At 45.7% G+C, this 13,294-nt stretch overlaps 1 protein-coding gene across 3 annotated transcripts in view; it reads left to right on the top strand.

Annotated features, from left to right (window-relative positions):
* SAMD12 (sterile alpha motif domain containing 12) overlaps positions 1–13,294 on the top strand; it is a 228,109-nt gene that overhangs the window by 36,776 nt on the left and 178,039 nt on the right. The gene's annotated exons all lie outside the window — the stretch shown is intronic.

Genomic DNA, 13,294 nt, shown 5'->3' with positions numbered 1-13,294 from the left:
GCTTTATGTCCCTTCCCTGTTTGATACCAACAGTGCTTCTTTTCTTTCTGTGAATAGGTGCCATATGTTTCCTGAATTTGTACCTAAGAGGAGAAGGTTATATGCCAAGCATGTACTTTGATGCTGAAAGTATAGGGAGCTTTTCTCTCTCTCTCTCTCTTTGTTGTCACTAGTACTACTACTACTAATAACAGCAGCAGCAGCAGCAACAACAACAACAACAACAACAACAATTTATTATTTTTTCAAATGGTTTTTATTAATTTTCCATTTTCAACACAACACAAAATAACAAACAAATAACAAACATATATAAAAAACAAACAAACATACACTCAAAACTTTTTACAGTTAAAAATCCAAATTCATTCCATTTTAGGTGACTTCCTTCCTGACTGATTTTCATTAAATTTCATTTTAGCAATTTTCCAATATCAATAATTTATTATTTGTACCCCGCCCATCTGGCTGGCTTCCAACAAAGATTAAAAATACATTAAAATGTCACACATTAAAAACTTCCCTGAACAGGGCTGCCTTCAGATGTCTTCTAAATGTCAAGTAGTTGTTCTTCTCTTTGACATCTGGTGGGAGGGCGTTCTACAGGGCGGGTGCCACTACCGAGAAGGCCCTCTGCCTGGTTCCCTGTAACTTGGCTTCTCGCAGTAAGGCAACCACCAGAAGGCCCTCAGCGCAGGACCTCAGTATCTGGGTAGAATGATGGGGGTGGAGACGCTCCTTCAAGTCTAAATAACTTCCAGCATTCTGAGACTGAGATGTTGTGTTCAGCGAAACACATTTACGGCACCCAACTACATTCCCTGCAAGTCCCTGCTGAGCCATATGGTGATATCGCGCCAGTCAGTACATCTCAGCCTAACCTACCTTGCAAAATTGTTGTGAGGCAACATTGGGAATCTCGTTCGTTTTGCTTTTCATTTATATACCGCCTTTCTGTATTACTATGCACAAGGCGGTTTGCAGCAACAAAATATACAGCAAAGAACACACACCTTGTAATAATCTGATCCGATACGGAAAGCCATAATAAAACATGAAACCGCTTATATCAAATAACGTTCAGCAATCTAGCAGAATATAATAGCACACATTAAAATTAACTTTCGAAACATCATCAAATAATAATGAAACAGAAATTCACTCTTAACAATTACAATAAATAATTGCTAAAGTATGATCTGTAAAAATAAACTGCAAGTCACACTGCATTCGATGAAGGGCAAGATGCAAGTGTGAAGGGATGCCTTTTGCTTGCTTGTTTGTTTATCACGAGCGGTTTCTAGGCCTTTACCTGCAAGCTGGAAAAAGCCCAGCTGCTCTTTACTTTCTCTCTCTAAGGCTGCCTGAACTCACTTTTTAGAATGGGCTGCCTGGCGCTCTTGTCAATTTGCAATCTGTGCACACGCCCAGGCTCCAGATTTGCCTTGTTGGTTGCTCGGATTTGTCTGTTGACAAACCTCTTTGAGAAAACAGACTTGCAGAATGTAAAACACACCAGTGTTTGCCGTCCCCGCATTCTGCTTCGAGAAATCTTTGCCATTCTGAAGTACAGACATCTTGGGTAAAGAGGGGAAATGACAGTAAATAAAGATGTGGAAGTGCCGGTGAATACATTGACCTTGGAAATGCAAGCTTTGTAGGCAGCACTTGTAAAGCAGCTGAGATACCTTGTAAAGTCACTGTTTAAACTTTCCCTGGTTATTAAGGGCTTCTGCGGGACTTGAGTGCTAATGTCGCCATCCCTGAAGTATGCAGTCGAATAATGCACGGCCTATCATTTTGGTTTATTATTATTATTATTATTATTATTATTATTACTATTTTCGAGCCCATGATAGAACTACTCTTTGCTTTGCACAATGGAACAAACAGAGCATGAAATTAAATGTCACATATTAAATCTACTGGTTTAACTCCCACCCAACCACCCCTTTTCTTGTTTTGCCTTCAGAGTGGTCAGTTTTATCGTTAGCAGAGTCCACAGGAAGTCCTTGCTGTTGCAGTTCTGAAAACAAACTGAATACCAAAAGAAATTGATTTGGGAAGTTGTTTCGATTCCGTCTTTAAAAATAATAATATTAATTCTGAAGCGAAAGGACTGGTGCTTACATTGGCTTTTCGTAAATAGTAATTCTGCATTCAATGTGGTGTGTAGCTTCGTAGGCTAGCCCCCAAATAAATGTGGTATTTTGTGACTTCTGTCCTGCAGCCTTGCCCTTCAAAAAGCAGGGTGTGGGGAGAGTCTCATAGATGGGACAGGATTTATACTTTGTGAGAGGGAAATTTTCAGAATCAGAAATACTTCTTTTATGCAGTTTCTCTGGAAGTAAACTCCCCCTTCCTTATCCTTTCTTTTATAAGTAGTTTGCCATACGCTTTCAAGTATTGTCTACATAGTTTTAAGAGCCTTCAGGTACTATATAATATCTGTTAAAGGAGTGGGGGGCCTGTTTCAGCCTGAGGACCACATTTACTTCTGGGAAAAGCCATGTGACAATGGAGGGCAGTGCCAAAGGCCAAAGTGGGTGGAGCAAATAATGCAAATTTTTTACTTTTGTGCAGCAAGCTAGTTTCTACACCCGTCCTATCCTCCATTCAAGAGACATTATCAGAAATCAGTGGCACATGCTATTGTACTGATTCATTTCTTACTGTGCATTTTGATGAGTTGTATCTTACAACGACAATGGTTATTTATTGAAATAAACTGAGGATAAAACCAATTTTCTTTTCCTGTTGGATATTTCTTTCCACCCACCCCTCCGCCCGCCACGTTCTGGGTGCCCCTGGACTTCAACACAAGCACACCATTCCAAGTCCAACTGGGATTATACTCAAGCTTCCTGTTGCCTGTTGTTCATTAGATCCTTGCTTAGGAACAAATGGAGCTGAATGATAGCAGGTCAAGACAGCTGAGCTATCTGGCAAAGTGGGGACGTGTCGTGTCCACACCCGGAAATTTTTCCAGTGCTTCATTTTTCTATGGAAGTCATTCTGAAGTTTCGCTTGTAACAGGGAAAGGCTTCCAACTGCAAATATTAGGCAAGTGTAGCAGTTTCAGAGTTGAAATTGTTGGATTGCCATTTGGCGACAACATGGAAGTGGGCCATGTGGGACAACATGGAAGTGGACCACCCACCCTCTGCAGTGCCCTCCTTGGGTGATTTGGGTGTCTCGCCAGAGTGGTGCATGTTCTGGTTATCTCCTGCTTGGAACTACTGCAATGCGCTCTATGTGGGGCTACCTTTGAAGGTGACCCAAAAACTACAACTAATCCAGAATGTGGCGCTAGACTGGGAGCGGCCGCCAAAACTACATAACACCGGTCCTGAAAGATCTACATTGGCTCCCAGTACGTTTCCGAGCACAATTCAAAGTGTTGGTGCTGACCTTTAAAGCCCTAAACACCCTCGGCCCAGTGTACCTGAAGGAGCGTCTCCACCCCCATCGTTCAGCCCAGACACTGAGGTCCAGCTCCGAGGGCCTTCTGGTGGTTCCCTCACTGCGAGAAGTGAGGTTACAGGGAACCAGGCAGAGGGCCTTCTCGGTGGTGGCACCCACTCTGTGGGATACCCTCCCATCCAATGTCAAGGAAATAAACAACTATCTGACTTTTAGGAGACATCTGAAGGCAACCCTGTTTTGGGAAGTTTTTAATGTTTGGATTTGATATCCCACTTTATCACTACCCGAAGGAGACTCAAAGCGGCTAACATTCTCCTTTCCCTTCCTCCCCCACAACAAACACTCTGTGAGGTGAGTGGGACTGAGAGACCTCAGAGAATTGTGCCTGGCCCAAGGTCACCCAGCAGCTGCATGTAGAGGAGCGGGAACGCGAACCCGGTTCACCAGATTACGAGTCTACCGCTCTTAACCACTACACCACACTTCTGATATTGATATGTTTGATATTTTATCACTTTATTATTATTAATATTCTTTTGGGAGCCACCCAGAGTGGCTGGGGTAATAATAATAATATAATTAATAATAATAAGACAAAATTTACTTTTGAACACCTCTTAAGAACCTGTATGTTTTCCCAAGCTTTCCTGGACTCGGACATCATCATCATCGCCATCATTATTATTTGCTTTACTCACTGATCAGTTTTATTCGTGAGCTGCAGTTTTATTTTATTCGTGAGCTGCAGTTGCACTTCGTTTGGCTTTTGCAACATTTTATTTAGTGTTGTTCGCATTCATAGTGATTTTATTTAAACCGCTTAGATATTTTTGCTCTGTTGAGCTGTATCAATAAACAAGTATCGCTGTGACTGACACCTTTCCTAGTGCAGAGTTGAAACAGCGACAACCAAGGGGTCTCCAGAGGCAGCTGCTGGTTGGGTTTCTTCTTGGGTCTGTTGATACCTTGGCTCTCTATTTACTGCCTGGCCTGTTTGGCTGTACAAGAGCTGGTGCCCCTTTTAAGTTGGGGGACGGGGAAATGGGGGTTAAGCACCTGCTGCCAATCCCTTGTCTTCATCTAACGTAAAATGCACTTTAGGCCTGGGATCTTAAACAGGCCATTTTCTCTGTTTCCTGCCTACTTAAAAAACAGACATGCAGGTCCTTTTAAAATGGCAGCTATTTTTAACTTAAGCAGACAAGATTCCCCTAAGAGGTAGTGAATCGATGTTTCTTTTAAAAAAAGAGAGAAAGAAAAAGAAGAAGACACAAGTCCTTGAGGAGGAGGAGTGCTGAGCAGCATAAACCTTTCCCTAGACAGGGGTTTAAAGAGTCCTTCAGTCCCATAAGTGGCTGCTTAGACATAGTCTTGACACTTTGGCAGTAATTTAGCACTAGAAACATATTTACGCTTAAGATACGGCGTCTCAGCCCTCTCTTCTTGTAAGAGGTTGCTAATGGGTTGTGTTTTTAAACATTAATAGCCCCTGCACTTGATTCTCTTGCATTTGATGTCTTAATATGGCAGGGTGGGGAGGTCAGTTTACGAATGCTACTCGACTCCTGGACTTACGGCAAGGGTGATTTCGCTCTTAGGGTGGTGGTTATATCGGAGCACCGGTCAACCACAAGCTTTGTGAGATGAGAACAATCCTTTGTGCTGCCAGTCCACACAAACTAACAGCAGTGCCAACACCAGGAGTTTGAGAGGCCTTGGGCACATTTGCAAAATGGAAAAACTGTCATGGACACCACAGACGTGCACCACAACTGGAGATGGGAAGGCCGGGGGGGGGGGGATGGGAAAATTGGGGGCAGGGAGAGAGGGGTTTTTTCTGGTTTTCCCATCCAAAGTCTTTTTTTTTTTTCATTTTTCATTTCATTTTTTTCTAGGCCTTCTCATCTCTAACCACAACTAAGCACATGCCACAGATTGTTGTTTTGATGGATATTGTTTTAATACTGTACATAGTGCATGCAAGAGTGCGGGTGGTGCAGTGGTCTAAACCACTGAGCCTCTTGGGCTTGCCAATCAGAAGGTCGGAGGTTCGAATCCCTGTGACAGGATGAGCTCCCGTTGCTCCATCCCAGCTCCTGCCAACCTAGCAGTTCGAAACCACACCAATGCAAGTAGATAAATAGGTACTGCTCCAGCGGGAAGGTAAACGGCGTTTCCATGTGCTTTGGTTTCCGTCACGGTGTTCTGTTGCGCCAGAAGCGGTTTAGTCATGCTGGCCACATGACTTGGAAAACTGACTGCGGACAAACGCTGGGTCCCTCAGCCTGAAAAGCGAGATGAGTGCCGCACCCCATAGTCGCCTTTGACGGGACTTAACTGTCCAGGGGTCCTTTACCTTTTACCTTTTATTGCATACCGTGTAGAGATTATTAGAAAAATTTAAGCACTTACCGTATTTTTCGCCCTATAGGACGCACTTTTTCCCCTCCAAAAATGAAGGGGAAATCTGGGTGCGTCCTATGGGGCGAATGCAGGCTTTCGCTGAAGCCTGGAGAGCGAGAGGGGTCAGTGCGCACCGACCCGTCTCGCTCTCCAGGCTTCAGGAAGCTATCCACAAGCCTTGGGAGCCCGGCAGGATGTCCCGCGGGCTCGCAAGGCTTGCGGGCAGCAGCCTGCACCCAAAAGCTGGGGACAGTGGGGAGGCGCAGCGCCGCCACCCCGCTATTCCCCGACCTGATTGGGAGGCTGGCGGGGGGAGAAGCAAGGCTGCTTCTCCCCCCCCCCCCAGCCCCACAAGCTCGGGGGATAGGGGGATGGCGAAGCGCCGCCATCCCGCTATTCCCCGACGTGATCTGGAGGCTGGGGGGGGGGGGAGAAGCAAGCCTGCTTCTCCCCCCCCGCCAGCCCCACAAGCTCGGGGGATAGGGGGATGGCGAAGCGCCGCCACCCCGCTATTCCCCGACCCGATCTGGAGGCTGGGGGTGGGAGAAGCAAGCCTGCTTCTCCCCCCCGCCAGCCCCACAAGCTCGGGGGATAGCGGGATGGCGAAGCGCCGCCATCCCGCTATTCCCCGACCTGATCTGGAGGCTGGCGGGGGGAGAAGCAAGCCTGCTTCTCCCCCCTCCAGCCCCACAAGCTCGCAGGATAGCGGGCCAAGCTATCCCTGAAGGCAGAAGAGGGAGACGGAGCGCTCTGTCTCCCTCTTCTAGCTTGGGATGGTTGCGCAAAGCCTCTGCAGGGCAGCGCAGTGCGCTGCCCCACAGAGGCTAAGGAGGCTGTCCCTGAAGGCAGAAGAGGGAGACGAAGTGCTCCGTCTCCCTCTTCTAGTTTGGGGATGGCTGCGCAAACCTGGGGGGAAATCAAATTTTTTCCCTTGATTCCCCCCCCCCCCCAAAAAAATAGGTGCGTCCTATGGGCCGGAGCGTCCTATAGGGTGAAAAATACGGTAACAAGTGTTTTTCAAAGAAACAAATGCATAAATAATGTTGGCTACAATTGAGCTTTTAATCTGAGCCTAATTTCAGCAAGGCAAGGGGACCCAGGTTGAGTCGTGTGCAGGTAACAGGTGCATGTTCTTTATGCTAGCAAATGCTCTGTGAAAAGTAGGGGTGGCCCTCAGAAGAAGTGTGGCAAATAGTCAAGAATGACGGGGAGTTGCAGTCCCACAGCATAAGACTAGAACCCAGATCCACCTGAGTCGTGGGATAGGCAGGACAGAGAAAATAGTGTGTGTTTTCACACAAACATGTTGTTAAATAAGATTGCTTCCACAAGAAAGCAGATTAGACAAAGTCATGGAGAATAAGGCTCTCACAGTGGCTGCTGGTTACAGCGGTTATAAATTACCGTGTTTTTTGCTCTATAAGACGCACCAGACCATAAGACGCACCTAGTTTTTGGAAGAGGAAAACAAGAAAAAAAAAATTCTGAATTTCAGAAGCCAGAACAACAAGAGGGATCGCTGCGCAGCGAAAGCCTGCATTCACTCCATAAGACGCACACACATTTCCCCTTACTTTTTAGGAGGGAAAAAGGGAGTCTTATAGAGCAAAAAATATGGTAGTTCCCACTGGAAAATTGCTGTTGTGCTCCTGTCCTCTTTGTGGGTTTCCCATAGCCCAGTGTGGGAACGCAGTACTGTACTGTATGTCCAACAGGAATTCCCTTATGCTCTCATCTTGACTCCTGTGGGAAGCAGGATACAGCACCAGCGCTGTTGGTTTGTTCCAGCAAGCATCTTCATGCCTTGCTGCTATTGTACACGCTGCAAAAAAATAATAATCAGATTGACACTGATTATAGAATTCCAAAATTTGGCTTTCTGTCTGATTGAATTCCTCTGCTTTTCACAAACCTCAGGGATGTATTGTTACCGCCCACTTCCTACTGTTTGACGTGACAGTAAGCATATATTATTTGTCGCCGATCCACAGGAAGATGCGGTTCCGTTCTGCGAAGAGACGGTTTCTGAAATAGCGTGCTGAGCCCCCAGTTTGTGCCCTGCCCGTGTTCCTGTGCTCAGTTTAAAAATGAGAAGATTGTTCCTTTAGCTGCTGGATGCATCGCCCTGCTGTAGGTTTTTGGAGGTCCAGCAAATGGGAGGAACCCATGCTGTCCTCAACAGTGATAATTACATTCTTGCAGCAGGAGCACTCATTGGCATTTAATCTACAGAATACAATAATCTAGGCCTGCCAAGCAAGTGTGCTCATGAATACATTGTTAGTACTTTGCCAGGGCTCCCTTATTGTTTGTCTGGCCACTCTTCTGTTTTAGATCACTTTTCATTAAATAATAATAATAATAATAATAATAATAAGAAGAAGAAGAAGAAGAAGAAGAAGGTTTAAAACAACTGCGCTGGCTGCTGCTTAATTTTCCAAAGTGCTAAGGATTACCTGCAAAGCCATAAATGACCCGGTGACCTAAGAACATAAGGATGGCACTTCTGGATCAGACCAAAAGCCCATCTAGTCCAATATCTTTCTCTCACATTGGCCTGCCCAATTGCCTACTATGGGAAGCTGGAAATCAAGACCTGAGTGGAACAGCATTCTCCTTCCTGCATTTTCCAGAGACTGTTTTTCAGAAGCATACTGCGTCTGACATGGGAAATAGAATCAGGGTTAGTGCAGATGACTACTCCCATTTATGTGGGGGTTCCATTCCAGGCTTCTGTGTGCATATGTGAAATTGTGTAACATTCCCCATGTGTAGGAATGATCGCTGGCTGCGGAGCACACTCCCCACCCGCAGGCAGCCTCAGCTGCCTGCACGCGTGACCTTGGGGATGGGGCACACTCCCTCTCACAAATAAGGCCACAGCTGTCTGAACATCTTGCCCTCTGTCTAACCTTTTGCGGTCTCAGTAGTCTGCCGTGTACTGTCTGTGACCTTTGTCTCTGAGACCTTTGTCTCCTTCGTCATACATTGTGCAAGGGGAAAATGACATGGTGGAAACAGGTGCCAAAATAGCTTTGTACCACCCCATGATCTCGGGACTGGAAGGTGTGCAAAGGTCACAGCCCAAAATGTATCTGCCTGGGTTTGCATATTGTGTCAATAAAAGGAGCCTGCACAGAGCTGGCTGGCAGCTTGCTTGCAGCTCACCTGTGTGCAGCTCACCTGCATTATCAACTCCTGCCTCACGTCCTTCACTTCACCCATGCACATCAGCTGGGCCTGCTCCGACACCCCTCCAGCTCCCGCAAGGGTGGTGGGGCTCAGTTAACCAGGTGCTCCCATTCCTGGGTACCACTTCTGGGTACCCGGCACCGCACACATGTGCGGTTCTGCGCAAATAGAATTCCATAAACAGGAGTTGCCTGTAGCCCTTTAGTTGTAGTGTTAGAAGTACTGTAGTAGAAGAAGATCTGGGGATGTGAAGAAGTAGAAGAAGATCTGGGGATGCCTTCTCCCACACAAACGAAACCAAGATAATCTTTTAAGGTCCTTCTGGGAGTCCTTGTCTTCCGAGGTTAGGCAGATGGCATCTTCTTGATTTTTTCGCCTTGTTTCTTGGAAACCTTTCCCCAAGGAAGCTTGCCAGATGCATAACCTCATGTCTCTTCAATGCCAGGCAAATATCTTCTTTCCCAGGCCTTCCAAAATATCTTGTGAATTGCTTTTGTGCTGCCTGTTTTCAACATGTTTTAATTTGATCGGTTTTGATCGGTTTTGTCATTTTTGTTTAATGCTGTTTGGTTAGCCGCGCTAGGAGATGAAATACTGAAGGATGGAATATATATTGAAAAACAAAGTAAGACATACAAAAGAGACTGATTGTAAGATGATGATTTGACAACACTCAGTTGAAGTTATAAAGTGTAAACACAAACTCGTATCTCCCAGACAATTTTCCTGCAAAACGAGAAAGGAAATGAGTGAAAATCAGTTGCAGCTAAAGTACTTTTCATAAATTGAGAAAATTATGTTGGGGTTTTTTTCATAATTATGCTTTCTCTTCCTCTTCCCTGTATAGTGGTACCTCGGGTTAAGAACTTAATTCATTCCGGAGGTCTGTTCTTAACCTGAAACTGTTCTTAACTTGAGATACCACTTTTGCTAATGGGGCCTGCCGCTGCCGCGCAATTTCTGTTTTCATCCTGAAGCAAAGTTCTTAACCCAAGGTACTATTTCTGGGTTAGCGGAGTCTGTAACCTGAAGCATTTGTAACCCGAGGTACCACTGTATATCTTATGTGTATGCAAATTTCATTTTTCTTGTTTTTGTAATGTACTCTGAGGAACAAAATAAAATAGTTGAGGGGGAAACAAGCCATTTAGGAGTTCATTCGTTACCAAACTTGTGCCCTCCAGAAGTTACACCAAAACTCCCATCAGCCCCAACCAGCATGGCCACTAGTCAGTGATGAAGGGAATTCTAGTCCAACAACATCTGGATGGTGTCAGGTTGGAGAATGCTGTCCTGGTTCTTAATTCTGCATTCTGCTGTCCCGCTTCACAGGTTCTGTGTCCCAGATTTATAAGGAAAGAGTGCTCCCCCCCCTTCAAAACTGCTGTTGCATATGTGAATTATTAAGAAGGCTATTGATAAGCTGTAATGTGTGCAGAGGAGGGTGATCAAGATAAGGGGCCTGGAAACCTAGCCTGAAACCTAGCCAGAGAGCCAGTGTGGTGTAGTGGTTAAGAGCAGTAGTCTCGTCATCTGGGGAACCGGGTTCGCTTCCCCGCTCCTCCACATGCAGCTGCTGGGTGACCTTGGGATAGTCACACTTCTGTGAAGTCTCTCAGCCCCACTCACCTCACAGAGTGTTTGTTGTGGGGGAGGAAGGGAAAGGAGATTGTTAGCCGCTTTGAGACTCCTTAAAAGGGAGTGAAAGGCGGGGTATCAAATCCAAACTCTTCTTCTGATGAGTAACGGTTGTTTAGCGTGGAGAAGAGGAGATATGATAGGCATCTTCAAATTTCTCAAGGGCATATGGAAGATGAACAAGCTTGTTTCCTCTTGCTCCAGGGGGCAGGGCAGACTAGAACCAATGACTTCAAGTTACAAGAAAGGAGATTCCGACCAAACATCAGGAAGAACTTTCTGACAGTAAGAGCTGTTCGACACTAGAACGGTTTCCCTTGGGACTCTCCCTCCTTGGACGTTTTTAGGCAGAGGTTAGAATATGGCCATCTGTCATGGCTTGCTTTAGTTGAGATTTCTACATTACAGGGAGTTGGGCCAGATGACTCCCAGGGTCCCTGCCAACAATTTTACGATTTTATTTTTGTTCTAAATCAACTGAATCCGTTGATCAGCTAGGATTTATTTAATCATATGACAGCCCTAACAACAACAACGTCATCATCATTATCATCATCGTCATTTATTATTTGTTTCCCCAACCACTCTGGGCAGCTTCCAACGAAGATTAAAAATACATTAAAATGTCACACATTAAAAACTTCCCTGAACAGGGCTGCCTTCAGATGTCTTCTAAATGTCAGGTAGTTGTTTATCTCTTTGACATCTGATGGGAGGGTGTTCCACAGGGCGGGCACCACTGCCGAGAAGGCCCTCTGCCTGGTTCCCTGTAGCTTTGCTTCTCGCAATGAGGGAACCGCCAGAAGGCCCTCGGCGCTGGACCTCAGCGTCCGAGGTGAACAATGGGGGTGGAGACGCTCCTTCAGGTATACTGGGCCGAGGCTGTTTAGGGCTTTAAAGGTCAACACCAACACTTTGAATTGAACAATGCAGATCCGTTGTTATCTCTTGCCTCATTTGGAAAGTCAAAGCACTAATGGCTGCCCTAATATCAAGTCATCTTTCTCAGACCTTTGTCAGTGACCTCTTGGTATCAGAGTGACAAGAGCTGTTCTACTGTGGAACAGTCTCCCTCAGGAGGTGGTAGACTCTTCTTTCTTGGAGATTTTTAAGCTGTCATGGTTGAGATTCCTGCATTGCAGGGGGTTGGACTCAACGGTTGGGGTCCCTTCCATCTCTACAGTTCTATGATGCTATGCATATATGATTCTATAATAATATAGGCTGCATTTTCAAGATCCATTGGAGGACCAGCAGGTGGGGTGAGGACATACCTCACCATTGCTTTTCATCTTAAAGAGCATTAATGGAGATGGGATGGCATGTTCAGTGATTATCCCGATTGTTACCTAAATTACCTCAGGTTAGATTACTAACCTGATCTCGTTTTTTGACAGAATTACAAGCCTGGTAGATGAAGGGAACGCAGTGGATGTAGCCTACCTTGATTTCAGCAAGGCATTTGACAAGGTGCCCCATGATATTCTTGTAAAGAAGCTGGTAAAATGCGGTCTTGACTATGCTACCACTCAGTGGATTTGTAACTGGCTGGCTGACCGAACCCAAAGGGTGCTCATCAATGGTTCCTCATCATCATGGAAAAGAGTGACTAGTGGGGTGCCACAGGGTTCTGTCTTGGGCCCGGTCTTATTCAACATCTTTATCAACGACTTGGATGATGGACTCAAGGGCATCCTGATCAAATTTGCAGATGACACCAAACTGGGAGGGGTGGCTAACACCCCAGAGGACAGGATCACACTTCAAAACGACCTTGACAGATTAGAGAACTGGGCAAAAATAAACAAGATGAATTTTAACAGGGAGAAATGTAAAGTATTGCACTTGGGCAAAAAAAATGAGAGGCACAAATACAAGATGGGGGACACCTGGCTTGAGAGCAGTACATGTGAAAAGGATCTAGGAGTCTTGGTTGACCACAAACTTGACATGAGCCAACAGTGTGACGCGGCAGCTAAAAAAGCCAATGCAATTCTGGGCTGCATCAATAGGAGTATAGCATCTAGATCAAGGGAAGTAATAGTGCCACTGTATTCTGCTCTGGTCAGACCACACCTGGAGTACTGTGTCCAGTTCTGGGCACCACAATTCAAGAAGGACACTGACAAACTGGAACGTGTCCAGAGGAGGGCAACCAAAATGGTCAAAGGCCTGGAAACGATGCCTTATGAGGAACGGCTAAGGGAGCTGGGCATGTTTAGCCTGGAGAAGAGGAGGTTAAGGGGTGATATGATAGCCATGTTCAAATATATAAAAGGATGTCACATAGAGGAGGGAGAAAGGTTGTTTTCTGCTGCTCCGGAGAAGCGGACACGGAGCAATGGATCCAAACTACAAGAAAGAAGATTCCACCTAAACATTAGGAAGAACTTCCTGACAGTAAGAGCTGTTCGACAGTGGAATTTGCTGCCAAGGAGTGTGGTGGAGTCTCCTACTTTGGAGGTCTTTAAGCAGAGGCTTGACAACCATATGTCAGGAGTGCTCTGATGGTGTTTCCTGCTTGGCAGGGGGTTGGACTCGATGGCCCTTGTGGTCTCTTCCAACTCTATGATTCTATGATTCTAATATTTTCCCACCTGCCATTAAACTCTTGAGATGTCTCTATTACCTGTAC

This window comes from Podarcis vaucheri (genome assembly GCF_965113315.1).
Source record: "Podarcis vaucheri genome assembly, chromosome: 8".
In the NCBI taxonomy this organism is placed as follows: Eukaryota; Metazoa; Chordata; class Lepidosauria; order Squamata; family Lacertidae; genus Podarcis; species Podarcis vaucheri.
The sequence above is the reverse complement of the archived record's forward strand: the minus strand, read 5'-3'. Positions and strand labels throughout refer to the sequence as shown.